We start from the raw sequence: 27,912 nt of genomic DNA on the forward strand, positions 1-27,912 counted from the left end.
TTCTTATGGATCAGTACTTTATTGAGGGCTCTGCCTCTGATACTGTAGTCATTCGCTTTGGTTGTCCCGGCTAAACTGCCTCGTAGAGGTGGAGTGCGCACATCTGGATTTATCTTTTACGGGCTTGTTACCAGGTACAAGGACTTCCAAAACCTCTGTGTATCCCGATGCCTTCTTTTGATAGATAGCAGTGAAACAGATTAATAGTTGGCAATAGGAAAAAATGTCCCGGGGAAAACAAGCTAGGCTAAATTTCTTATTTTCCAACTCCTGGTAAAACTTCCAAAACTTTTTGTACCATTACTTCAAATTGTTCAGTCTGTATGGTGGGATATTTCCAACCCATTAGCAAGTGGGACCACCTGAGATGATAGTGATGATTTGATACTTGGCTGACTATATTTTATGCTGTTTTCTACCCCTGTAGCAGATCAAGAAGAGTAAAATCATAGTAATTTTACCTTTTACTGCTACTTTAATCAATGCAAAATTGCCAGTTATAATACTATTTTAAACATATATTGCTTCTTGTTTAATTAAAAATACAAAAAGCTTTGCGAAGATAAGGCAGTATCTTCACAATTTTAAATAGAGGTATGAATAAGCTAAGTGTATGAAGGTTGCTGCCAGTCCTGGTAGAAGATTCAGGTGCAGAGACCAGAGCTCCTGACCCTTGTTTGTGCTTGCAACTGCAAATCACCCTGCAGCCATCTGCACCCATTAGCTCAACTGTGTAAATATAAAATGGAGTGTAAACGGGTTAAGTGAAATGCAGGTCTGTCTCCTCATGTGCTTGCAATAACAATAGAAGTGGTTGACTGCATTTTCTGCAAATGCGCTTGCTCTCATTTATGTACGTTCTCATATTGACTTGGCGATATTTGGCAATTGATGCTGTTTTGCTAGAAAGAGGAAATACAAAAATGCCCTGTCAAGTGTCATCTGATTTACAATGGGATAGTTCATCAATGAAGACAAGCTGTGGGCTTTATGAAAAGCAGAGTATTGAGTGGAATGAATTCCAAGGATAAGCATGCATTCAGTTTGTGAGTTCTGTATCTAAGTCATAAATATGGTATAACAATTTAAGTTTCCCTTCTGAATTAATCTGATTTGGCTCTGAAACAGTACTGATCGTTATGATCTTTTTGTTTTCTTTCTCCCCGGTGCCCACATGGACACTGGCTGTATTGCCATTTTTGCTATGCAATTATCTACTGGCATTAATCACTGCACTCTGAAACAGTTCACCATGAATTCACACATACTGTGAATTGCTTAGGTGGTAAACCCATATGCAGTTACAACAAATATCTGATGCTGTTTATGAGTGCTTAAATACACACAGCTATTGACAGTGTATTTTAATGCATATATTACTATTGATGCTTATTCTATTCCATCGTAATTAAGTTCTACAATTAATTTTAATTATTACTAACCTTGCATTAACTTGCTGCACACCACAGGCATATAAAATAAATACATATAGATGGGTAGTTCTCTGAAAAATAATTGACTTGAGCTTTCAATAGAGTGAGTGACTTGAAAGGAATAAAGAAAACACTTTTTTTTGTTATTAATCTACAGTGATGTATGTAACACGTGACAGTTTAACATACATACAGCTTAAAAGGAGACACCTGGCGCATGGTCCAACCCTGCTTGTGTTATAGTAAATGCTGTTCTTTTGTGAGCTGGTATCTGCAAGATTTATTTTAATGTAGACAAAGCAGTACATAGAAGCAGCGGCTATTTAAGATTATTTAAGGTTAGCTGAGAAATAAAGTTCACTGGCAAAGGTGGGACATTAAGAGCTAAAGGAAATATGGCTGTACTTGGCTTTTGTTAATGAGGCAATTGTTTTAAGTGCAGAGGCCATCCCTGAAGAAGCATCAAATTGAAAAAGAAGATGGAAAACAAAAGGCAAGGTTAAATGTGCAGCTTCAGTATTTATAAACCAGAATAAAAGCAGCTCCTGCTTTGCCCAGGAATGGGAGGATATACCATGGCTATTTTTTTCCTGCAGTTACTCCTGCTCCTTCCAGGCAGGCACAAAGGATACTTCAGTGGGTTAGAACTAAGGGGAGCTGTTATGGGTGAACATGACGAAGGCTCCAAAACCACAGCAGAGGTGATGAAGGAAGATGTATCATCTCTCTTGCTCCTTCTAAGCACCAGCTGACTCAGCTTAACTGGTACTGTACTGGAGACAGTAAGATGTAATATCTCAGTTGTTTAAGTTATTCTTGTGTAGACTCAGGAAGCCCATGTATAATGTAATCATGCTGTTGATTCAAAAAAAGGAAAGATGAAACACCATTCAGAGATTCTTCTTACATCTGCCTGAATATTCCTAAAAAAAAAAAAAAAAAAAAAAATTGCAGTATCTTTCTTCTTAAATTTCTTCATGCTTCTTAATTTGCATGTCAAATAAAATCTCAGCTACTAATTTTGATGACACTGGAAGTGTTTAGCTCTGTAGACAATCACTATAAGTTGTCATATATGATCAGATAACCATTGACAAAATACCTAACCATGTGCTTTGTAGTCTAATGTGCAATGATTTTCTCATGAAATTAAGACAATTCAAGATCCTACAAAAACTGTGTCTTTTGTTTGGGAATGGGTTACGTTCAATGCTGGAAAATGAGAGTTGGGTCAGGGAATCTGACTGAGGTTCCTTCTCCCTGTGCCCCTAAGACCTCTTTATCCTTAAGACACCAACACATGCCACAGAGTAATTTAATCAAAAGTGCTCCATATCTTTATGGGTACATAATGGAACTGCCTGGGCTTTCATTATAACTGGACTTTCAAGATTATCTTTCTGAACCAGCCTAAACATTATGCTGGAGTTGCAGACATGTCCATCTCGATCTTAGCACTATTTTTCCCTTTCTTTTTTTTTTTTATTCCCCTCCCTCTGAATAGAATTTGAGTATTTGTAAACTGCCATTTGTTACATTGCAGCATGAAGGCAGAGAGAGCAGAGTATGTGCATGCGTTTTGCCTAGAAGGGGGTATGTCTTTAAGCTATGGGGAATGTACATACTGCATTTTCATGTTTGGCACAATGGTAGGCATCATGCTTTAGAGCTTAGTTTCCAATCCTTCTACTACTTGGTAAGGTGGAGCGATCCATACTGAAGAGATTTTTTTCAGCAATATATTAGCAAATACGAAAGAAACCACCTCTTTATTGTTGACATTTATTTTCCCCAGTGGAATGACATCCTGTTTTTATGACAAAACAACAGGAAGGTGCAAAGTTGGCCTTGTCAACTCTGATAGAAGATTTGATTGAATGCACAGTAGCAAAAAATAATTAAATACTTAGGCTTTCTTTTCTAGGGGTTTTTTTTTGTTTGTATCATAGAACATAATTTCACTTTTCTGTATATTATGGTTAGCAGACAGAACTAAACATCTCAGATGTGTGATGTTATTACCGGCTGTTGCTTATAAACATGGGTTTGAATTAGTTTGATGTGCTGACATAGTGCTTGTTGGAAATACTTCCATTCTAAAGAAAAAGACATTGTTCAGGAAGGTTTGGGGTTTTTTGTTATGGGGTTTTTTTTAATAAGTGGGATTCAAGTGTATGTATGTGTCATGTATCATTTAAGAAGAAATGAGGACATTCTATGGAAAGGTCATGTACGAGTTCTACGTTATTTAAAAAGTAAGCTTGAACTGTTTCTCCTTAGGGTTTGGTAACAGAAAAGCTACCAAAGCGAGAGCTTTTCCAGTTACCAGGGTTTCCTGAAGGGCCTCCTTGTCTTTGGCCCTTGCTCCTCTGATCATGTGGTCACTTTCCTGTTGCCCTGTGGCTCGAGGTCTCATGGAAGAGCCTGCTGCATGGGGCAGGGGTGTTCCTCTCACTAGTTACCCACAGATGTAAGATTTTGCCATTTGTTCAGATGTGAATACACTGAAAAAGCTGCAAAGGCCCAACATGAAATTTTGAGGATCTCTGTTTTGAGGATTGGCCCCAGGTGCTGCTTTCAACCTACACCCGAGGGTGAAGGAAGAAGCAAACAGTGAGAAACTGCACTCAGACACTCTTGTATTATGCGAGTGTTTGGAGAGGGTGGCAAGTACTGAGAGCACAACCAGGACAAAGCAGGTCTCCAGCCCCATCGGCTTACTGAGACCCTCCTCTCCTCTCCATCCAAGCACTTGTTCATGCACCCAGCCTGGCCTCTCCCACAGGGAGAGGAGATGTTCGGGTCAAAGAGATGGTGTTTGGTTTCCCAGGAGGTAGACAAACTCGAATATCTGGTTCTGCCATGGTTCACATGGCCTGTTCACTAAAGAGATCAAAACATATTTATTTCTGTCACAAGACTGATGGATTCCTGCGGCTGTATGTCAGCAGAGCATGGATGAGCTCTCTGACCACTGCATTCACCTCAGCCACACCAAAACTTCAACACCCGTCATCATTCCTTTTGTGAAAACAGTCTTCTCGCTATCCCTATTAATTAGTTTGTAATGATCAGACACATCAAATATTCTTGAATATTTGTTATTTTTTTTATTAAATCATCTCAGATTTTCAGGCATCCAGGTGGAACTGTGAAACAAGATGCTCAACTCAAAGTTACACTATAAATCACGGTTTGATTCAGTGAAGGGTTTAAGCTATGTCTAGCTGCAGCTATAACTGATCGGTGAATCACTACCCCTTGTCATCAACCATTTCAGTGTTGCTTGGGCTCCATGACTGAAGAAAAAAAGTTTATGAGAAATTTAGAAACTTCTTATCCCTTGTTCCTAACCAATTGTAATTAACTGCGTAGCTACTATTCTAATGTTCAAATGGTTTTATTTGTTCATTTTCTCTTCCTTTCTCCAGATTTTTTGTCAGCTTGTGAACAGGCTGGTTAGTACACAGCTGTTTCCCCACAGCTCTCTACCACATCACAGCTCTGTCATGTGTTAGGGTGACTGGTATTGAGTCATATTTTCTTCTACTGTACCTACAGTTTTTCTACCGTAATCATCTTCACTCATATTCTGTCCTTCATTTTCTTTATTCAAATAATACCTAAAGGAGGTCTACAAGAAAGATGGAGAGAGACTCTTCATCAGGGATTGTAGCGATAGGACAAGGGGTAATGGGTTTAAACTTCAACAGGGAAAGTTCAGAGGTAAATGCAATGTTTGAACTCTGATGCCAGATCCACTGATTCTGATCTGTCCTTTGGCTGATGACTTTATCTGGCAATCCTCCTTTTACAGGGGCACATTTGACATCTTGGATGGTTTGCAGACAAATGCCTGTCATGATAAAGGTGCTCCAGAGTGCTGCAGCACTTACAGAGGAGCCAGAGTGCTGAGCAGGTCAGGGCCACCTTGGGGTCTCAACACTCAATGTGTATTTAGCATTCAGGTGAAAATTGGGCATCCACAATCCTTTGGAAAAAATTAAAAAAAAAAAAAAGTCTGAGGAAGGGATCCTCTGAAAGCAAAAGCCGATATTGCTTGCAACAGCTCGGAAGTGAATATTACAAGAAAGAACTGGAGTTTACGTACATGCCACCCACCCTCCCATTCAGGATCCAAGGTGTGACCCTTTTTCAGGAGTTTATTCCAAAATGTGACATTAGTCTGATATGTCTTTGAAGTTGGCTCTGCTTTGAGCAGGGCTTGGACCAGATGACCTCCTGAGATCCCTTCTGACCTAAATTTTTCCTGTCCAGTGGGAACTGGGTGGAGGGACGTAGCACAACATTGCCTGGTTTCCAATGGCTTGTGATTAAAGCAGCCACATGTGAGAGGCTCGAGTTCATGTTCCTGTTCTGCCTGTTTCACAGAAACATGAATCCCTAAGACTTACTCCTCACAAGACTGGACAAACAAGCTACTAGATACTCTGGAGGGCTGAAATCCCCCTTGGTGCCATCTTCTGGAGGTCTTTACCTGAACATACCTCGAGAAAGAAGTGGGCTGACTCCATAGGTTACTGCACTTGCCTGCAGATGTAAAAGACCAGGCTAATAAATGTGGAGTTATTTGCACAGTGTAGACTGGTAAGAACACAAAATAGCTTCAAGGTTACTGTACTGACCTAAATGTCAGTCAGCTGGGTTGAGCAGAGGTCTGAATATGATTCTCTGACCCTCTGGCTCAACCCTCTCACTGCACTAGTAGATGTTTTGGCACTTGCCATGCCTTCAAACTGCTTTCTAGCAATCTGGGCAGCATTCCTATATATGCAGTTGACCTCATACCAATGTCAAAACTGTATTTACAAGCAGGCCACAGTAGCAGCCAGCCCAGTACTGCAGGATAGAAGCAATCTCTGAACAAAGCTGAAAGCTGCTCTCATTTTTTTGCTGCAAATCTGGCCCTTGGCATGACCACAGTGAAGCCCTGGAGGCTTTCTGCCTGGTTTTATTTCTCAAGAAAATCTTACTCTACAATCAGTGTCAGGAGGCTTTCTTCTACAAATACTGCAATAATAGGCAAAAATGAGTTTTCCAACCTATGCTGAACATCATCTCTACTCTAAGTGCTGAGTAAATACTAGAATCTGAGCTTCTAGAAATTTATCCTATGGTAGGTCAGAGCATATTCCCACAATATGATAAAAAAGATACAGATAATTTTATGTAAAACTCTGAACTTCTACACACGTGCACACATAACTTTTTATTGATGTAATGGGTGTTTTATTGCAAAGGACTTTTTTTTGCCTCTGGCTTGTAGAAATAAAACACTTCAGTGTGCATTTCAAATTATGCAGTTTAATCATAAATCAATGGACTAACTTATATACATGTAGAAATAGTCTTTTTAGGCATTTATTAGAATAAAAAGAAGTGTTCTGCAAAAAGAGCTTCAGCCCCCAGCCCAACTTCTGTGTGTAGTTAGATTAATGTAAGAGGAATTGAAATAAGTGAGTCTGGATCACGTCCAAGGAATGATTAGATTGCAGTGGACCTAACATTGAAGTCAAAGGTAATTTTCCAATCGATTTTGGTAGATACAGGATATTGGAGCCAAAAAGGGTGCTGCAAATCCTGACATTATTTCTATTATTAGTGCCGTGTTGAGGACATACCTGCTTCAGATTTCCCGACCTATTTGCTAACTCTCAAGTCCCAATTGCTTTAAAGGGTTTTACCCCATGTCTTGTTGAGGGTTTCTGAAGCTGTGCCGGGGCATTGTGAAGGTGCAGGCAGCAGACTAGGTAGAAGCTTTCTTGCAGGGGGCATGACTGGACTTGGGCTTCAAGGGCTGAAAGTCTAACACAACATTGTCCTAGTAGGCCAGTCATGAAACTCAGATCTCTATAGCCAAACCTGTTATTCTATGAAAGCACGTTAAATATCTGATCAGTCTTTTGATAAAACAACCTAGGTATTCCTGCACTAGAGGATATCGATGGTGTTATTTTTCTTGCTGTGAAGAGAACCCGCATGGTCCTTTTAGATAATTGGGTTGCTGGGTTTTTTATGCTAATTAAATTGAAAACATTTTGAAGTGAAGTCAGTCATTCTCCACTGGCAAAGTGCCATCCTGAATGGTGCAGGGGCAGATGCATTCACAGCTCTCTTCACTGGCTATAGTACACAGTGAGGGACAGAAAAAAAGATCCGTGAAAAATGGACAGTTCAGTGGAGACATAAGCAATAGCAACATTAGACCAATAAAATCAACAGTATGATTTTTATGTACAGCTGTAATTATTTTCTGCTAAAGAGGGTGCTGGAGGAGGATAAAGCACAGCAACTCCCATTGCCAGCAGCCCGCGTACCAGAACGCCTGCCTCCTCCTCTCTGCCTCTCGCACAACACACATCAAATAATTGCATTAGCACTTCTGTTGCCTTTCTTCTCCCACCCTCTTCTTTCACACTATTTGAAAGCTAAAGCAGAGTGGTGTTGATAGTTGAGCCTAACAGCGAGTTTTGTTTGAACACAGCATATACTATCATTGATAATTTGGAAATTTCTGCATGCATTTGGAAGGCAAGTTTAAGTAATTTTTAAAGGCACATTTCTCCATTTGGAAATAATAAATTATTTGTTCTGCTTAGAGCTTCTGAGAGCGTGTGTTTGTCGAAAAGCTAGGTGGTGAAAGTTGTAACAGGATATAAATATGCCTCTGCTCACAGGGATATGCTCTATGTGTTTGTAGATTTAGAATACGTATAGTTTAAAAAAAAAAGTAAATTGTACCTTGCTACCTCTTTTTTATTAAAAAGGCATTATTGTAGGAGAACAAATTTTAGTATTTCCTCTTTATTGCCACCTCTACAACCGTGGGAGCAATTGTTAAGGAATGTCAGTTCAGTAACTCTAGGTGCTTTTTGCAGACAACTGCTGTTTCTTCTCAACATGTTTTTAACACTATCTAGATCAGGCTCTAAATATGTGTAATTAACTTTCTCTTTTTAAAGCTATTAGACTGTAATTGTCCTCCCATTTGGATTTTATGTTCTAGCTATTAATGATATAGATGCTTTAAAATGCACAGCTCCAAGCCTTGCTCTATTCCTTATAGCTAAAGCCTAAATTTCATTTTTGGCGAAGAGACAGGGAGAAACTCTTGAGACTGTAAATATAACCACCATCATTACATAGGAGATGTGTTTAGTACTGTGGTTATAGATAATTCACCCACTGATATGACTTCAGTGCTGCTCCCATTAAAATTATTGGGACCTTTGCCATTAAGTTCAGCAGGTACAAGTTTGTGTTCTTCACTTAAGTAGTAGCAAAATACAAGTTTATTTGCTCATGAACTTCCATAGCAAGCTTTCTCTTTCACTGAGTCAGTACATCTCTTCTACAGGGACTAAAATTTTGTGGTCTTATGTAGTACAGATGATTGATAGTCATAAGTTCTAAAAAAAATCTATGTGCATCGGTTGGTATTTTCAGAGGTCCTAATTTTTACAAAAGGAACATCTCACATAGACTGAAAAGAAAGTGTGGTTTTAAAGAGTACACCTATTTAGGATTAAATATTTGAGGAAGTCTGTAGGAGTTAGTATCCAATTTCCAGTATTTTAATAGGATTTAGGTCCCTAGCTCCTATACACTCTCCAGAATCTCTCAGACTTTTCAATGAAAACCAGAATCCTGCAGGGCTAAAACACAGACTAAGTGACAATTTCTGCCTGAAACAATCCTATATATAATCACTTCGAACAGGATCATGTCAAAAAGAAACCACAGGTTTGTGTAAAAACGCCTTATACATACGATATAGAAAAAACACTTTGTCTTGCCCTAGCGGTTTTTTTTAAATTATAATTTAATGAATAGAATTATCTAATATATTTTTTTTCTCAAAGATTAATTCAGTATCTTAGAATTAACTAAAGGATATATGATTCCTTAGGTTTCACAGCAGGTATACAAATGTTTATTGAAGGGAGAAGTATTCAGGGACATAAATCCATGCTGCTTGTTGAGGCATAACTTACTGTTGCCCTTGGGAGAGAAAGACACACTGCATTTGTGTGTGTCTTTGTTAATGAACACATATTTAATATACTGGCACATTTCATTAGCTACATCGCTTGGGTTTTAATTTTCCATTTTTATTTAATGTCCATTGCAAAGGCACTTAATTGTTTAGGGTCTAGGCACAGATGACTTAAAGTGACCTGAAAAACTCTGATCATTAGGTAGAACTGGTGACAAATATCTGTGTTTATTTCATAACTACTCTGTACATGTATCTCAGAAGGAGCCTGTTTATTATCTGTATGTGATTCAAAGATCGTCATGGTAGATATAAAATTATACTCAGGGGAGGAGTAAATAGGGATGTAAAAGTCAGGAAATGTTGTGACATGTTAATTATTATCTCTATATATTAGTGAAATAAGTTTTGTGTTTTGAACAGTTTTTCCCATTGATTTAGCTGTGAAGTGTATGTGTTTGGCAATATTTGGGCACTGCTAAACTCCACAAATTCCTGGTACTTTTCTACCCACATCCTTTGTGCTGCTGCATTCCCTAATGCTTTTGAAATCCACGCTACTGAAAATTCAGCTGTTTAATGTCAGTTATCACGTTTATGTGACTATAAATAGCATAAATAATTAAATTACCCAAGATGAAGTTAACAGACCTTTCTGGTGTCATCCTTCAGGTCATTTAAACTGATCACTAACTGGGAAAGAAACTTCTACAGGAGAAGAGCAGTAGGGAGCTGGTGCCTTTTGCTGAATGCCAGACATGTCCCGTTAACCACAGATCCTCTTCTCCAGATGCATGTTTCCTAGAAAGGGATATGTGCTTCAGGGACCTGAGCCAAAATATGAGCCTGTTCAAATATTCAGCACATGAGGAAACACTGAACATTTCTATATTTGGGGAAGTGCGATGGGAAGTGTGCTGGTTTTGACTTCTCATACTGCCTGTGATAGAGTTATGCTTTATGGGTGTTTGTGATCATAACAATAATACTGTGTAATAGTAGAGTATGTAGTAGAGTAAAAAATATCCCTTAGGATGTAAGCCAAAGCCCAATAAATTCATTAAGCAGGCCAGACATCCAGCCACTACCAGCAGACCTGGCTGTTAAACCAGAATCACAATGTGGGCTTCAGCAACTGTCCATTAATAGAAACTAGAATATTTTTAGAAACTGACTTTGAAATCAGATGTTTGAATAAAGAAAATGCCCTCTCTTCCATAAATACTAAGTATGAAGCTAGGCATAATAGACATGAATGTGAAAATGGATGCATCTTAGCATGTCTTTGCATCTCAGTTTGATTGCACATTGTGAGAGCCTGTGGCTTGATGCCTTCTCTCCTGGAGCCTCATGATCACACAAGCCAGTGCAAAATCTGATGAAACGAAGCTGCCCCTGTCACAATAACAGTCTGAAGTGAAAGCTTTCTTCTAACCCCAGCTCAGCAAGGGACTTCCAGTGTGAGACTGGTAGTCCACATCAGCTTTCCAGCTGCAGCATCAGATAGGGCACAGGAGTGTACTCACCGAGTATTCAGACATACCATATTGTAGTAGCCCATAAACAATCCACCTCCTGGATTAAAATAATCAGATTTTTAGTTAATGCTTTAATTTTTCCTTGTGTCATCTTTACTGTATAGGCGCTCAAGGTCTGCCACAGGTTGGTTAAGTGTGACTGGTAAAGATCTAAGAACTCATTGTGCTTTTTCCTCTGTTCGAGGAAATACAGAGCTAGTATTTTATATGAAGACCGAATCCTTTGCCTTTCTGAAAAAGCACTGGTACAGCTTTCCAAATTCTTGCCAGTGTGACCACTACATAGCTCATATACAAAGATAACACACTGAGAGTACTCAGAAGTTATTGCATATTTATTTCCGGTATGTTTTTCCAGGTAGATTCCTCCTACTGAAGATCAAACTGAAAGGCTGTGTGGAAGAACATTAGTAACTGAATAAGCTTATACATTTTTCTGGGTGTTGCCAGAATAATATAAAATACATGACATATTCTTCTGGTTTTGATATTAATTATTCTTTTTTTGGCCAGTAATTGAAGTTTAACTATATGCTCTTACTAACAGATTGCTTTTTGGGTTTTTTTTGTAATTTATCAAGCTAAAGAAGTAGAGAAACAAATGTTTTCTCCTCTGTAAAGTCAGTATCAATTGATGGGTGCATGAAGAATGGGCATTTCAGGAAAGAAGCTAGAGCTGCAGCAGGAGTGAAAGGGAGAATTTGGGAAGGGCCTGATGGAAAGCTGGCATTGCTCTACCTGGTTGAACAGTACCAAGCAAAATCTGTGGCGCGGAGTGCCTGTGACAGTTGTGACAATGGACTGCAGGGCCCTTAATCAATCTGGAAGCCTTTTCATTTAATTGTCTTTTAGGTGTTACATTGCATAATGTACGGGTGCACCTTATACATTTCCATGTATTAATGTATACACGTGGACATCCTACATAGCTCTGCATCATCTCAGATGATGCCTACCTCTTTTTTTTTGTCTTGCGTGTGGTCTTTTGTCTGCAAAGCAGAGAAGGTGCTGCTCAGTAAACGTATGACCAAAACTTTCATAATTCCACGCTAACTGAACAACTTTAGGTGCCATTTTAGGCCTAAGGCAAACCTGATTAATGAGACTTAAATGCAGAATTTGCTCAGCCCCTCAGGTTCAGTGGTACTCCTGCTGTGATGATGCATTAGAGTCACAGATATGATAAAATGAGGCATACATTATTCTTTTTTAATCCCCTATTTTCTGGTACAGAATACCACCCTCAGACTATGTTTTCAATGCCAATACTCAATCTATTTAAAATAGAAATACATTTTTCCTTTTCAGCAGGTTTCCTTCCTATTCCCATTTTATACAATGGATAAATAACAAGGCTGAAAAGAATGCTTGTCAACTTCAATTTTGCCAAACATGTAAATGTTATAAAAATAACCTTTACAAAAATCCCCAGACAAACCAAAATATTTGCACAATTTAAGGACAAAGATTACAAAGCTGAACAGACAAATTACATACAAATAAACCCTGGTAGCCTAGAGAACCAAAATACTTCGTTATGGGGATCCTCTAAGCGAAAGAGCTCAGAATGAAAAGTAAAACTGACTTTATGCAGAATTCTGCTGTCCATATATAAAGGCATGCAAGTACACCAGGCAGCAGCATTGGATGCTTTTATTAACTGCTGTTTGTGAAAATACAATACTCGAGTCCTTTGGAGTCCTTCAGATTTATGTATCCATGTGGAGCTTCAGGGATTACAATGGAGAACCGGGAGTTTGCTCACGTACTGCAGGATTGGATCCTGAGCCAATATACACAGATTTTACTGGGAAAATATCCCTCTGAGTTAGGACTGTTTTTTCACCAAGACAATTTTGCCTATGAAACATCGAAATAAGTACATATGCTTATACAAAACTGCATTCTCCAGTTATGGCATATTTCTATAGGGACATATAAACAAACTATACTGCTAAGTTCATATTAGACCTGAGATTTTTACTATTTTGATTATACCAATAACAGTACAGCATGAAGCTTGCATATTGATAGTGCTTAAAATCAAACTAGCTGAAAAAATATATTCACAAAGCTGGGTTGTTAAAGAGAAATCTTTCTGCTGCCCTTCAGTGGTAGTTACACATTCACTGGCATCACAATTTCCAGCAGCGAACAGTGACAATATATGCATTAAATGTTTGAATCTGAAAAGAAATAGCAAAGCCAAAATAGATTAACTAACTGCACTGTTTTAACAGACTAAATGAGGAGAAAAGCAAGGACATGGAGATTGATCTTTTTTTAATGCCAAACTGGATATTTTTCATCAAAGGTAAATTCATGTCAGTTATCTCACTATAGAGATAGTCAAATAACCTTCTTTGTTCAATTTAATAAACTAAATTTTGAGAGCGTAAGGAGCATTTATCTTTTTGAATGAATAGAAATTCTGTATTTCTAATTGCAATTGTTCTTTATGGCCTCAGTAGTGAAGGTGATTATAGTCCTAAAAAGTGGTGTCATTTGTGTCATTGGCACTGAGGGAGCCCAGAGACAGAGACTATAAATCAATTTACAGCCTGTTTAAAAGCAGGGGACAAAACCCATGAACATTAATTTAAAAACTGCTTCAGATTACTATTCTTTTATGATTAACTAAAGTGGACTTCAACTTCCTTTGAGATTTCAGTGTTAGCATGATAAAATTCATTGCTTTTAACAAATGGACCAGTTTCAGTGACAGAATTTATTCAGTACATTGCACATGCACAGCACTATACAGCAAGTGGAAGGTCACTTGATTAATCCTTGCTCTAAAGGTGTAAGTGGATATGATTGTATGCAATACAAAACCAATACATATTGATTACCGTGACAATGCTCCACTGAACAGATGTTTCTTGAAAAGAGAGTGGAAGCAGTTTGGTACAGGAGGTCTCCTTTGCCCTATCCAGTAATGGTAAGGTAAACCAGGACCTTACCAGAGTGCTTCATGGTTTCTGTGGTGTAGCAACAGCCCCAATGCCAACCTGTCACAAATAGCATTGTCAGAGAAAAACCTGTAGTGAAGTTCATATAGCCATACATCCTCTGGACCTCCCAGGATGCCCCACAGTACCCCAGTGCAAAGGCTGGGTTACTCTCCCAGAATGTGGTCGTGAATCACTGCTTGGCATACATAGCTGTCCTCCCAGAACCGGTTCCTTTGAGGCTCTTAAAATGCTCATACAAGACAGACGTGAGTCTGCATTACCCCAAAAGGGCTGTTTATGGCCAGCTTCAAACTCCATGCAGTTACGGTCACCCATGCAGACAACCTCCAAGTGTCTGGTCTGTTGAATAAGACAGACTAGCCAAGGACTTGTCTCAGGAATACAGAGATGCCTGTTTGGTGAAGGGCTGAGGCCTTGAAGAAGGTTACGCGGGGATGCATGCTCAACCCTAATGGACATGGCTGTTGAAACTGATTTGCTCTCACAGGCCTCAGCTCCCCCTCTGCCTGCTCTGTGGTGGATCCACACTGGCATGTGGAGGGGGAAATGACACAAGTGTGAAAAAAACACATCCCTCCTATTTATGGGGAAGTAGGCAGCATCAAGTACAGGGAATCATGTGAAATTGCTGGTCAGGCAACAAGAGACGAACACAAACTGAGCGGGAATGGAAAGAAAAGAAGAAAAGATAGATGATGCAAGGGAATCAGACATGTCAGTTGTCGTGACTTTCAGGACATCTATTTCTCCGTTAATGAGAATGTCTTGTTCCTGGTGAATCTGCAAATCCCTGACTCTAGAATTTCCTCTTAAGGCTTCATTTTGCTAGCAAAAAAGTAATAAAGACTTTGCTGTCATATGAGGAGGCTTTCCACTGAGGTCACTGGGGCCATTCCAGTAGGAAACTGGTGGGAGACGAGAATCAGGTTATGTGTGCTTGAGCAGGTCCAGGGCGTGGTGGCCACAAGTGTTCCTGCTCCCATAGCTATCTGCTGGGGTCTCAGCTAGCAAAACTACTTCAAAACAGGTATTTATTACTTGAGGCGTAAGCTTATTACAATGTTTGGGGCATCTTCCCCCCAGCTCACTAGAATGCAATTTAGTGTTGGAAAAGCTGACATAATTCCATACAACCTCTAGCTGCTGGCTGTTCATCTGCCTGTGTTATTGGGCTGATCAAAGCCTTGATGTGGAAGCATGACTTGTGAGTGTGTCTGGAGGTGCAGCTTAATCACAAGGGCTCGCCTTTCCACACAACAGCAAGCAGCCAGGAGAGCTTATAGAAATGTGCTGGAGAGTCAGAATTAACCATTAGAAGGCTCTGGGAATCTTCTGTGGAATACAAGGAAGAAGGAGGGTGAGAGACAGAGTTAAAAAATCATGCAAGACTCTTGTGAGAACCCTGATTCAGCAAAATATGTATTTCTCTAACTTTGGGGCTGTCTCAGCTTAATAAAGTGGTTAAGCAGACCCATAATTTTACTTACGGCAAGTATCTTAGCCTGCACATATTGTTGAGCACATGCTTAAATGCTTTTCTGGGTTGTGAACCAGCTCTCAGTAAAATGATCTGGTTACTGCATATTCATTTGAAATTCCCAAATTGCGTAGGTACTTCCAACAATGAACATCTGCTCCGGAGGTGGTGTCACATGAGATATTTGGCCTTTTTAATGTGGATGACAAGTTACTAAAAACCTGTTTCTCTCCATTTAGCATCATTGTGGTACTACTGTGTGCTGTGCACACCGAAGTTTCCTCTGTGACTGTAGAACATTTTATCTGGTTTAGGTTTATTACCTGGCTGAAGAGGAAACAGAAATGCTTTTAGGCTTGGTTGTTACATTTCATAGAACAGTCTCATGAACATGTTGAACAGATTGACAGGAGTATATTTAAATATAATTAGATACAGTGAACTCACTTGTTTGAAGGTTTAGCTTTGGTAAAGACATATTTATAAGCATTCAGTTTCCTGACAATTTCGTTACAAATGTGACACAGACACAACTGCTTCTGCACTCTCACACAATTCTTATTTAGAATTTCAGCAGAACCTCATTGTTGCTGCTAAGTTGTAGCTGTATTTTGTGAAAATGTGTTTTACTCAAAATTCTTCAAAACTCTCATTGACTCCATTCTGATCTGCATTTCTCTGTATAAGCCTAATAGTTAAAATTTCTTCAGGTTCTTTGGTTTCACATGAGCAATGATGTTACAGAATGAAGAACACACTTCGTCCCTCTGGAGACTTAAATCTGCAAAGTTAATGTGTTTCTTCAGTGCATCATGCTGTGCATGGGGCTTTTTGCAGCATGAAGGCACAGGGCATATATCTGTAGTCCATCACATATTTCACTCAAATGATGTCCTTACTAAGGCAAGATAGTTCACTTTGGTACACGAGGCAGGAGGCATCCTGTGTAAATTGGCAAGAAAAAACATACTATGAAAACTCTATCATATTATTCCTGAAGTATTAGTTGCAGAGAACACGGTTATTCCTGTTTTACCTTTTTTTTCTGAACTGAATAACGAGCTTAATTACATTTAAATGCCACATAACTGACCTCTGCCCTGACCCAATATTCCAGGGGAACCATTCCTGCTCTTACAGTGGTGCGGGTGGACCTGCCTTTGCATGGAGACCAAGACTACAGAGTTCCCTTCCTAGGACCGGCAACGCACTGGGTTGGCGACAGAGCAACTGGAAAATAACTACAAAACGCAGACCAGAAAACAGGACGAGGAAGTGAAATCAAGACTGCTCCACCACCCTGCGGGAAAGGGGGAGAAATGAATGCAAATCCCCGAGCAGATGCTGGGTGTAAACACACCGGAGCGGCGCTGAACTCCTCACTGGGAGACTCAGACCTCCCCCACAACCAGTCCCCCGTGCTTGCCTCCCGCCAGAGGAGAGCGGGAAGCCGCACGGCCCGGCCCGGCCCGGCCCGGCCCCGCGCTGGTGCTGAGCCCGGCGGGGTGCGGTCCCCCGTGGTGTCCCGGGCCGCCACCTCCCCGCTCCCGCAGTGGCGGGGGCACCGCGGAGAAGAGAGACACGGCACCACCAGGCACGGGGGGAGGGGGGGGGGAGGGCGCGCAGCACGCTCCGCGACACGCATATATATATACATACATACATATACACCCATGCACACACGACCCACCAGCGCGCCGTGCGCACGGACACACACGCAGAAGCCGCTCCGCATCGCGCCGCGAGCACACGCGCACCGCACCGGCACACGCGCGGAAGCACCGCCCCGGCCCGCCCCCTCCCTCCGCCCGCCGCGCACACACACACCACGCACACGCCCGGCTGCAACATGACTGACTGACGAACGGACGGACGGACAGGGACGCCGGGCTCTGGACGGATTATTCACCCCGCGCCAGGGACACGCAGGAAATCACCCACCCCGCGGGCCGGGGGAGGGGGCAGGAGGATCCCCAGCCCTCGCCGGTGGACGGTGAGCGCCCCGGGTGCCGGAGGAGCTTGGCCAGGTAACATACCTCCCAGGCAGCACCGCCGGGCTGAGCGGGCAGCCGGCCCAGGCCGCGGGGCGCCGCGGGGTACCCCGGTGGCCGGCTGGCGGGAGGGGGCAGGGGCCGCCTCGCTTCGCCACCCAGGTGCTGAGGGGATGCGGGCGGGTGTCGCCCCGGGGCGCGGGCGACCCTCCCCCCTTGCCTGGCCTCGCCTTCCCCGCCGGCGGGGCGGCGGCTCCCGGCCGCCCTGCGCCGACCCGCGGCGCGGCTGCAGTGGTGGTGGCAGCGGCAGCGGAGGATCGGGGCTGCCGGTGCCGCAGCTCCGCGCTGATCCCCGGGAGCCGCGCTCTGGTAGCGGCGGGGATTAACGCGGGTGGCTGGCGGGGGGGACACCGGCACCGGTGTCTTTGTGGTGGGGCGGGCAGGGGCTGGGCGCCCGCAGGTGTCAGCTGGGGCCGGCCCAGCCCCGGCAGCGGGGCCGCGATGCCGTAGGGGGAGGCCCGGTGGCGCTGTGGGGCTCGGCCTGTGCCGGGCGCACCGGGGGGGCTGGTGTCGCCGTGGCTGCACCTCTCTCTGGGAGCCGGCTCCGGCCTCGCTGCTGCAGGTGAAGGGAGGGGAAATCTGATCCGTTTTTTGTTTGCTTTCGGCGTTTCTCCCTCCCCCTTCTCTCCCGTGTTTATTAAGCAAGGTGCAATTAACCTGTGGGGATGTCAGAGTGAAGCGGTGGCAGAAATGTCAGTGAGTAGGGCTGGGGCACTGGCTGTCGGTCGTGTGTGGCCTTTGCAGTGGAGTTGGGTTTGGAGACAGGAGGTGGAGGGTGCTGCCCGTGTTTTCCAAAATCACATGGCACGCGTAAAAAGTGGAGCAGATGGCGATGGTTGTGCTTATTATGGAAGAGGTTCATGAAAATCCTGTATTTCCTTTAGATAGTTTTCGTGTTGCTTCTCCTGGCTGAAAGAGGGGATCTTTCACTTTTGGCAAGGAAAAGTGTTGCTGCGAGTTGGCTTGTAAAGGAACGGGGTGGTTCTGCTTTTTCTCGGAGAAGGAAACCCCCCACAGCTTTATATCTCCGTCTCGCCTTTGAGATTGACAACAGTGTCTTGGCACAGAGAGAAACTGCAGTATGCTTTATTTTCTTATTGCACACCTTTATAGTTGAATGTAACTAGAAGGGAGACTCAGAGTCTCTTCTTATCCTTTTCTATGCCAGATGTGTTTTTCTATCTAGTATATATTGCACTTGAAGTGTTAAACTCTCAGGGGGCACGGAGGTGGGGATGTGAGGCAAGGTCTGCTAGTTACTTCAAACAATTCTCCTTGCGCATACTTAAGAAGGAGAGAAAGGAACATGTTGTAAAAGCAGCTGAGGAATATATAAAAGTGAAATATTAATGAACTGAAAAAGCTCAGATAGCAAAGACATTGTGCCTAATCATTTGGGAGGGTTCTTGTCCGTTTTACAACTCCTCATTGTTATTGTGTGCCTGTAGTACAAATGCAGTTGGTATAAAGGACAGCAGTATTTGTATTTATACAGCTAGAAGTAGTAATAGTACATAATTTTTTTTTCTGGAGGTGTCCTAATCTCTGCAGTGGCTTGCTTTAGCCATGATTTTTGAGGCTGCTGTAAGACAGAGAATTATCGCAGAAACACAAAAATATTTCAAGAATGTTTTCTTAGAAATGGAAATGGGAAGGGCTGACTCAGACCTGGAATAACCCAGAGAAATAACTAGAGCCTTAGAAAGTCCTCCTAGAGACACGATGATAATTTATTTCACCCTGAAGTTATTATTCATCTCTAGTATCCCAAATGAAGTGCAGCATCCCCTAAATGGGCAGGACTGTCCCAGGAGAAGGTATTACATGGCTGTCCATGAGCTGCTGAAAGCGTGTAGTACAAACAAGGGATATTTTCTGCAAATAGGGGTTCCTTTATCCGTTGGAGTCCAGAATGCAGTGGTCCCTGTAGTTTGAAGACTTCCCCAGTTTGGCTTGGAAGGATACTGAGTGCAGCAGCTTGGTGAGGAAATCTAGTTCAGTGGGAAAGTTGTCTGTCAGCCCACAAGGTGAAGTCCTGTGACCCTGGCTGTAATCCCTGGCAGGACTTTTTGGAATAGCTCGTGCATATTGGTTTTAGTGAGGCCTGCCTTCTGAAGAGTTTGGGGTAGGCCCCAGCAGGCGGGATAGACCTGCGGAGCTGTACCAGAAGGAGGAGCTGGAACAGTACATAGCGTATGTACCATGTCTGGGTTACAAGAGATAGCGTTTGGTGTGTAAGTCTGTTAGTCACAGAAGATGCTGAAAAAGCATCTTGTATCTTCAGATCTAAGCATATGGATGCATGAGTGCATGATCTCTCATGCTGCGTAAGCTGCATGTGGTTGAATTTCTCCTCTTGAGTCAAGCCTAATGCCTCACTTAAGCCTTTGTAGTTAATAGCTGGACATTGAACAACTTAAATTTGGCAATGTCTTTCTTCACTAGATAGTGTTTCACAAATTGCAAGAGAGAAGTAGAGATGTTTGCTCCACCTGGACAAATTCTCACTCCTCCATGAAGGTTCATGGAAGATACTATGGCTTGGTTGGATTAGCCCATCTGGAGTATTTGGAAGGTCAGAACTGCATAAGGGCAATGTATGGTTTTTATGTTTTGTGAATTGTACAGATACAAGTACTACTGAAAAGTATTTTGTCAAAATAATAGTAGATTTTGAAAAATATACAAAATCTGTACGTTCTGAGGACATGACATTTTCACTGAGGTCGAGTTCCTGGATTGTTTTCACTGTACTTCTGGAGGTGTCCTAATGTAAGGAGGCTGCGTAATTACCAGGTGTTACAGATCTTTGAGGCAAGGCAAGAGGTGAAAGCTGCACAATTGTTTTTCTGAGGTTGATTAATACAAGTAAAGCATCAGAGGAAATAGCATTTGTATGTCGGTGAAAGGATAGATGGAAAAGAAACCTTATGGACACTTCACGACAGATTAAAATCATTGCACATTATATTTTTGGAATATCTACCAGCTTGTTAGGGGGAAGAACTGAATTAAACCCTCTGTCTTGCCAAAATTACTGCTTGTTACAAGATTTGGTGCCTCACGTCTTCCCCTTGTGAGTAGTTTTGCTGCAATTGGAGGGGGGGAAATAAAAGGAAGCATATACATAAATAATGGCAAGTAGGGGCTGGGTTTGTTTCCTGAGAAACAAATATGCAGCTTAAGGTTTTTCTCCCATTGTTGCATTTATTTGGCAGATTTCTGCAGTGATAGTAAACTGGGTTTAGTTGGTAAGTATGCTTTTGTATCAGACTTCAGCTATTGAATATGCTGTCTCTGTGAGATGGCATGTAAAATACAGAATTTGTAAGCATTTAAAAACTTGTACTGTGATTTTTACTTCTAACATTTCCTGTATATTCCTATACTTGAGCAAGGGCCTATAACTTTGAGGTTATGGAAGATGAAGCCATATATTTTACATGCAATTGTATTAAACCTCTATAGCTGTTTGCTAGTTAAGCATGTTGATACTTGTACTTGCTACTTTTTGGCTTGTTCTCACTGCCCTACCTGACACAGTGTATCACTTAGAAAATATAAATACATTGGCGACTGAAGACTGTAGTATCATTAATCCACTGTATGGCAACAAAATGTTAATGTTTCCTATGAAGTCTACTGCTTTTACCTGAAAAGTGATCTATCCCATACAGGTTAGTTGGTTTGTAATAAAATGTAAGGGAAAAGAAACCACAGGCAAACAATAAGTAAAAGCAGAAAAGTTCTGGATGTGGAAAAGGCAAGTTTTTAAAATGTGCACTGTAGTGTGTTGCAAGTGTTTTGTAATTCTGCACAAAAACCAACCAACCAAACAAAAAACCAACACAACAAACCAAACAACCCCAAACTCAACAACCAACCCCCCCAAGCTAACCAAAAACTTCGAGAAACAAAACCAACCTCAAATATGCTGTCGAGGTGTGTTATAAGACCTGAATGATTATGGGTTTGTATACAAATGTTCTGTGTTGACTGTAGATGACCATATTTTTTTGCCCTGTTTATTGCTAGGAAAGTCCCTGTGAGTGTTGAGGTATGAATGTCCAACTATTTTCTTCATAGTTGGGAAATTGAAGCGGCGTTGTGTTGAAGTCACACAGTTGATTTGTGATAAAGATAGTTGAACTGGAATATGCATCCCAAGTACCATGGTCTTATCTTAATGACTTAACTGCATTAGTATAGTTATTTTGATAACTTAGCATAGATGTGGAAACTTCCTACAGCTTCACTTGCAGGATTTGGGTGTGCAGTTAGGCAGCATTTTCTCTATAAAGACTAATTAGTAGCAGATTTTATTTTATTTTCTTTTTCAGTTGAGGAGAAGCAGCTTTTCCTGGATTTTCTTTAGCTGCTGAGTTTGAGAGAAAGTAGTTCAGCACTCCTAGAATGTAATGACACTTTTACATTATTTAAGGAAATACCACTTAATTTTTTATAATGCTCTAACATATCAGGAATTTGAGATCCAGTTCAGTTAGTAATGCTTTTGAGGGTCACAGCTGTCTTCCAGTGTGAAGAACCAGTTGTGACAGACTGGTAGGAAGCTTTAAAAAAATACTTTTTCCCTATACATTTTGGTGCAAATGATTGCCTCTGAAAATGTATTGATTTGTTCTAGTGCATTTCCAGCTCTAGCTTTCTTCTCAGTTTTTGCTTCTTTCACTCTTGTTTTTGGGCCTCTTTCCTGCTCCTTCTTTGATGTGCCATCTTGATGTGATCTCTTAAAATGTTTCCATGTGAAAATAGCAGCTTTCAAGTGATTTACTGATTTTGTGTAGTACAGTGAGATTTAGATTTGGGTGAGAGTATAGTACAGAAATATTCAACAGGTTTTTCACTTGTGTGTTGTTTGTGACATAGCCTAAAACCTTGTCATTGGAAGCAGAACCTGTGAAGCAATGACATCTGTGCATATGTCACCTTCTGGTGATGTTAACCTGTCATTGTTAGCCATGCCAGCAAAATCTGAGACCCTGAGAAAGGCAGAGTCACCTGGTACAGCCAGAATGTGGTAGAAAGGGTGTTTTGTGTGAGGTGGTAATAGCAGCTTCTGCCCCCTCTGCTGGTTACCAAATACACCAGCATTTTGCGCTTTGCATTTTGTTCTATGTAGTAGGTAGTAGTTCCAAATTCTTCAGTGTCTTCTAGCTATATTTAGTGCAGTGCCAATCAGGGGTGTGCGTGGTATATTCTGAACTCCCCTGGTGTATTTATTTATTCATTAAAGAGGTTTTGTGGGTGGTTTTTTTTTTGGTTTTTTTTTTTGTTTGTTTGTTTTACTATATGACTGGTGAGGGGAGAGTTTTGCTGTCACTTCTCAGAGAAGTTTTGGCCATTTAAGCCAGTGGCAGAACTGCTGCTGATTTGAATAGGAGCCTTGGTGACTGTTTTAACAGGTTTTACAACTTCAAAATATGCAGGCTGGGTTCTTGATGGCCAGCTTGTGGCACAAGTACAGTGGAAATAGAATAACACTCCTGCCAAAAAAAAAAAGATTGCCTTTCATTTTCTGTATTAATTGTCACCACACATATTACTTTAGTCTGTGCAAGAAAAACAATATTTATTCTGCTGTTAACACAGAACCTTTAAATAAGAATCTATATATTGAAAGAATGAAAATGCTAACAGGCTAATTTAATTTGTAGTATTCAGAAATATTAATAAACTGCCTTGGTAAGCAGATTCTCCTAATGATATATTAATGTTTTTTCCCCTCTATTGCTGAAGAGAGGTGACTGGCAGAAAATGGCAATAGGGAAAATGATGTGGCTTTCTCTATATTTATTTAAAGTGACACTGCAAGTTCATATACATTCTGTAAGATTCACAGACCTCTCAAATACCTTGAGGGCAGATCATGCCTTCAGCTGTGAGTGCATGGTATCAATTGTGCATAAGATGACAAAGTAGCTGTAGATAATAAATATCAATACATAGTAATTTTCTAGAATTAATACCGGAAACAAGTATTGTTGGGACACACAGCATCTGTGGGAAATGGCATTTAGAAATTAATATCATGTGACTCAAATATTAGTTTTGATATGCATGCGGAAGTGCAGATATTGTGGTATAATCACTTGTTGCATGACTACTTGCCTATTTGGGGAAAACACCTCATGTAGTATGTGAAGGCACACCTGTAGCCTGTGAAGGCATTCTAATTGCTCCACCTACCTTCCTTGTGTTAGAGGTTAGTGAGCTGCCAAGGATCCTGGGGTGGGAGAACCAGGTAGGTATCTTCTATTCTCATTTGGCTTTCCTGTTTTCCAACAGAAAAGTAGATGTGGCACAAGGAATGCGGTGTGCGCAGGTGACAATAGACTTTGCCCTCGCTATAAGTAGCGAAATAATGTGGTTTTGTTTTCCATGAGTTGTCTGATTTTTGTAGCTATAGTTAGTACAGTAATTCTACTGTGGGTAGAAGACTCGAGCATCCTAATTTGTTGGTGTTTTGAACCCATTTTTTTTAATATAGCAGCTATAAGCTTTGTGAGAAATGTTGGACCTGTAAGCTAGTGGCAAAACTGTTGCTGATTTTAATGAAGCCTTTATTATACCCTTGTATTTTAGTATTTGTTAACTTGCTCTGTACAGCATTTGTTTTTGTCAAGAACTGATTTTTAGAAGTTACCAAGCATGTACTGTTTTGATGTCTTTTGTTACATCATCATGTTTTTAGTACCTCTAAAAATTAGGTCATCAAAATATTTCTCATGGCGAGTTGAGAAGAATAGGAATTTTAGAATGGTCAAGACACTGCAAATTCAATTGACGTGAATAAGTTCAGTGTGTCTGAAAAAAACTTGTACTTACAGGCACCTATTCTATACTAATGGAAATTATGCCAGGGCACAATATCAGGTGGGAAACAAGGCATTCGGAATTTTTATGAAGTCCAGGTGGAGCAGAGGTTAAAAAGACCAGAGGTGTTAAAATGATGACCTGGATTTTAAATTTGCAGAAGTCAATAATGGGAAAGTGAAGGAAAAATATAAGATTTGGGAAAGCTGTGTTTCAAAATAAAATTGAGAAGAGTTGTGGAAAACATGCACATGGAGTAGATGAAGAAGAAGGAAAAGGAATATAGAGAAATTAGTTTGTTAGCTGTTAACAGTTGACACTACAAATGGCTTCTTTTTATCTGCTAATCTTAATTTCATAGCTAGCAAACTCGGGCATCTGCTGAGATGGGGAAGAAAAAGACAGAGGAGAGGTGGTAGGGAATTAAAGAAAAATCAGCTTCCAGCTCCATGCCTTTGTTCTGCTCTGCCACCGTTAGAAGACATTTAGGGATTAGTCACATTAGCCACAAAGTAATCTCTATCCTCTCTAAACCCTCATCTTAACATCCTGATCTTGCTCAAATATGTTTTTGGTGGCTGACTGTCTGTGGCAGGGTCTCAGCAAATTTCACACCATTCTTTAGTATTTGCTCGCGGCCCTTAATACCGGAGTAATGTACAATTGTCTGCTAACAGCTGTTAATGATAAGTTTTGTTATAGATTAAACTTCTAAGTGACAGAAATCAGTACCAGAAGCTACAAGGCTGTTTTAGGCTGTCAGATCTGCGGCTCTGCTAAACTTGTGTGTATTTTTAATGTACAGAAAAGTTAGTTTGAGCTTTTTTCATTTAATGTTTCACATGAGCTAAAAATGTGCAAACAGCCACCTTCTGTAGCATAGCTGAGGGCCTAATAGCTTGATTATGCATCTGAATCTTCTTTGTCAAGAGATGCGTTTCATTTATATCTATAATGGTTGCAAATTAAGAGTGTTAGAAGATGAAGACAGCTAGGGCGTTAATAAGATGTGAATGAGGCTTTAGCTAACCCATCCTGTGAGTCGCTTACAGGGATACATAATATCTCCTAGACACCATAGGGATCAATTTAATAGGGTAAAAATTGAATACATACATGCATACATATATATAAAATACAAATATCCTTTGAGAAAGTTGGAAGGTAAGCTGTGGTGTTTTCAGTTCAAAGCTATGCTCTATTCTACATGTGGAACAGTGAATGCTTTGGAAAAAAAGGATTTCTTTCATTTACTTGCTCTAGTACAGTAATCCAGAAATCTAGAAATCCAAACATAATTTCACAGCTTTTAAAAATCTACTCTCAGATCTCTAAATACTTAATAACTGGTGGGGAAAGAATAACAAAACAAAAAAATACTACTCATCCTGGTTTTAAGGAGATGAATATGTTGTGGGCAAGATGATTCTGAAAGCCGTATATTAGCAATACACATGATATTGTAGCTTTAGTTTAAGAGGGCCTTAGGATGATACTGTTTATTGAAGAAGGTAAGCAAGAAGTTGTTATTGGAAGAATTTCAAAGTGTCTGTTTTCTCGTGCTTTCATTTGAATGTGACTGAGGTCCTACCGTGTAGCTACTTTATTATGATTCTGTATGCTTTGAAAATAGTCGAGGGGAAAAAAGGTACATATAAACAAAGAAATTCTGTACTCACATTGATTCCTTTTCCCTTCTGGTTTGCAATTGACCAGGACAGTGCCTGTGACTTCCAAAATGCTGAATTTGAACATCAGAGAAATTGTAAAACACTTACACAGCACTATATCTTTATGCAGCATTTTCTAAATATAGACTAAGTCCTTGTCATAAAGAGTTTGTATATTAAAACAAGACTAGACTTGAGATGACACAGAGCAGCTTGAGAGAGGCATGAGAGCTATTGGTGAGGAAGTGTGAGGAACTGAACAGCTGTTTCAAGTAAAGGATTTGAGGAAAGCTGGAAAGCTTGAAAGAACAGTGAAGGTGGCCAACCCCCACCCCAATTAAAACAAACCAACCAACCAAAAAGCCCAAACCAAACCAAAAGCCAAACACAAAAATACCCCAAACACAAAACGGGACTTTGAACTCCTTTTGTTGTTCAGGTTTTTGTTACCAGTTTTTAGAAACCACTATTTCTTTCTAATTTAGATAGTAAAACTGGTAACTGTGAAATCTATGGAGATTTTTTTTTTTTTTAGTAATAAATAATGAAGGAATTAAAAGCTGTTAACAAATGAACACTTATAGGTCTAGATCCTCAGCTAGTCTTATAGTACTGCTTTCTCCAGTGGAGCCAAATACTCCTATTTGGCCTTGTGTTTGTTAGGCTGAGCAGTGACTGCTGAGTGAAAAAGGACGGACGAGGCAGGCAATGCAATAGCTTTTGAACTACAGTGCCTTTAGCACCTCTCCCTTGGTATATTGTTGGTTCTCCTCCATTCCTATTGAAACTGTTTTTGTGTTTTGGAATTTGAAAATGGAGCTCATAATCCTTTGGTAAATTGTGTTGCTTGGAGGATAGATGAAAATACAATATGGTGCAAACAGCTTATCCTGATTTTCTATGGAAACAATACTTGCTATCCTATTATCCCAGTATATTGTTTGTACGTTAATCTGCACTAGGTATTTTTGAATTTCTTAGTTGCTTTCAGCAATATCTGACAAAAGGATGGAAGTCTTAAAACTTTTTAATTAAAGCTTTAATAAGTTTTGAGAAATCAGAGGAATAGGGGGAGAAACTCATGTAAGAGAAAAGCTGCCTGGTGAGCTCATTCTCTGATCTGCATCAGACAGTCAACTTAGGAGAGGAGTCTTGTACGTACTGTGGCTGCAGGGAGCTTCTTAGACATTAAAATGAGCTAACCATAACATGCAAATCTGTAGGTAACCAGGCCTTGTTAGATCTGGTGCTCATAATGATATGTGAGAAAAAAGCCCGAGTGGTTTTCTTGTTTGGGTTCTCTTTTTTTCTTTTTTTCTTTCTCCACACTCCCCCCTCCCCCCCCCCCGGTCTTCCTCCTTCCCCCTATGTTATTTTTATATCATCTTTTCCAAAAGCATAGGGTGAGCACTTATTCAGGGTGTTGGACTGATGCCTGCTTGATGAGAATTGATTTGTTTAAGCCTGTATGCTATATCCCTTTACACCACCTGAAGATTTGGCTTGCTTTCTGTTAAACATCTCTTTGGTAGCTCTGGTTTAAGGAGGTAGGTTAAAAAGAAGTAGGAGAAAACTTCAGATAGAGGCATCTGTGCAATACCAAATCACTTACCAATTAGTAGTGAATAAAAAAAATCCATATTTTTGTATTCAAATAGTGTGAAATCCTACCATAGTATCTGAAGTGGTTTGTTGCTCTAGTAGAAAATGAGCCTAGAAATAAAGCAAGGGAGTTCGTGTAAAAAGAAGCTTAACAGGCATATGGAACGGTAAGTTTCAGTACTTCAGTCTTTATATTAAGATTTAGAAAGTATGTTTCTGAACTGTAGCTGATCACAATTTATGGAAGAGAACATACACAATAAATACTGAAGAGAGTGACTGTGAAAAATAATGAAATGGTGTGAGTGTTTGGCA

At 40.7% G+C, this 27,912-nt stretch overlaps 1 protein-coding gene across 4 annotated transcripts in view; it reads left to right on the forward strand.

Moving 5' to 3' along the window:
* The first annotated feature begins 17,256 nt into the window (after positions 1–17,256).
* CCSER1 (coiled-coil serine rich protein 1) overlaps positions 17,257–27,912 on the forward strand; it is a 684,293-nt gene continuing 673,637 nt past the window's right edge. For all 4 annotated transcript variants that reach the window (XM_030492379.1, XM_030492381.1, XM_030492382.2 and 1 more), the window contains exon 1: positions 17,257–17,467. The gene's annotated coding sequence lies outside the window, so the exon portion shown is untranslated. The remainder of the gene's footprint in view (positions 17,468–27,912) is intronic.

Source organism: Strigops habroptila, chromosome 7, assembly GCF_004027225.2.
Source record: "Strigops habroptila isolate Jane chromosome 7, bStrHab1.2.pri, whole genome shotgun sequence".
Classification (NCBI taxonomy): domain Eukaryota; kingdom Metazoa; phylum Chordata; class Aves; order Psittaciformes; family Psittacidae; genus Strigops; species Strigops habroptila.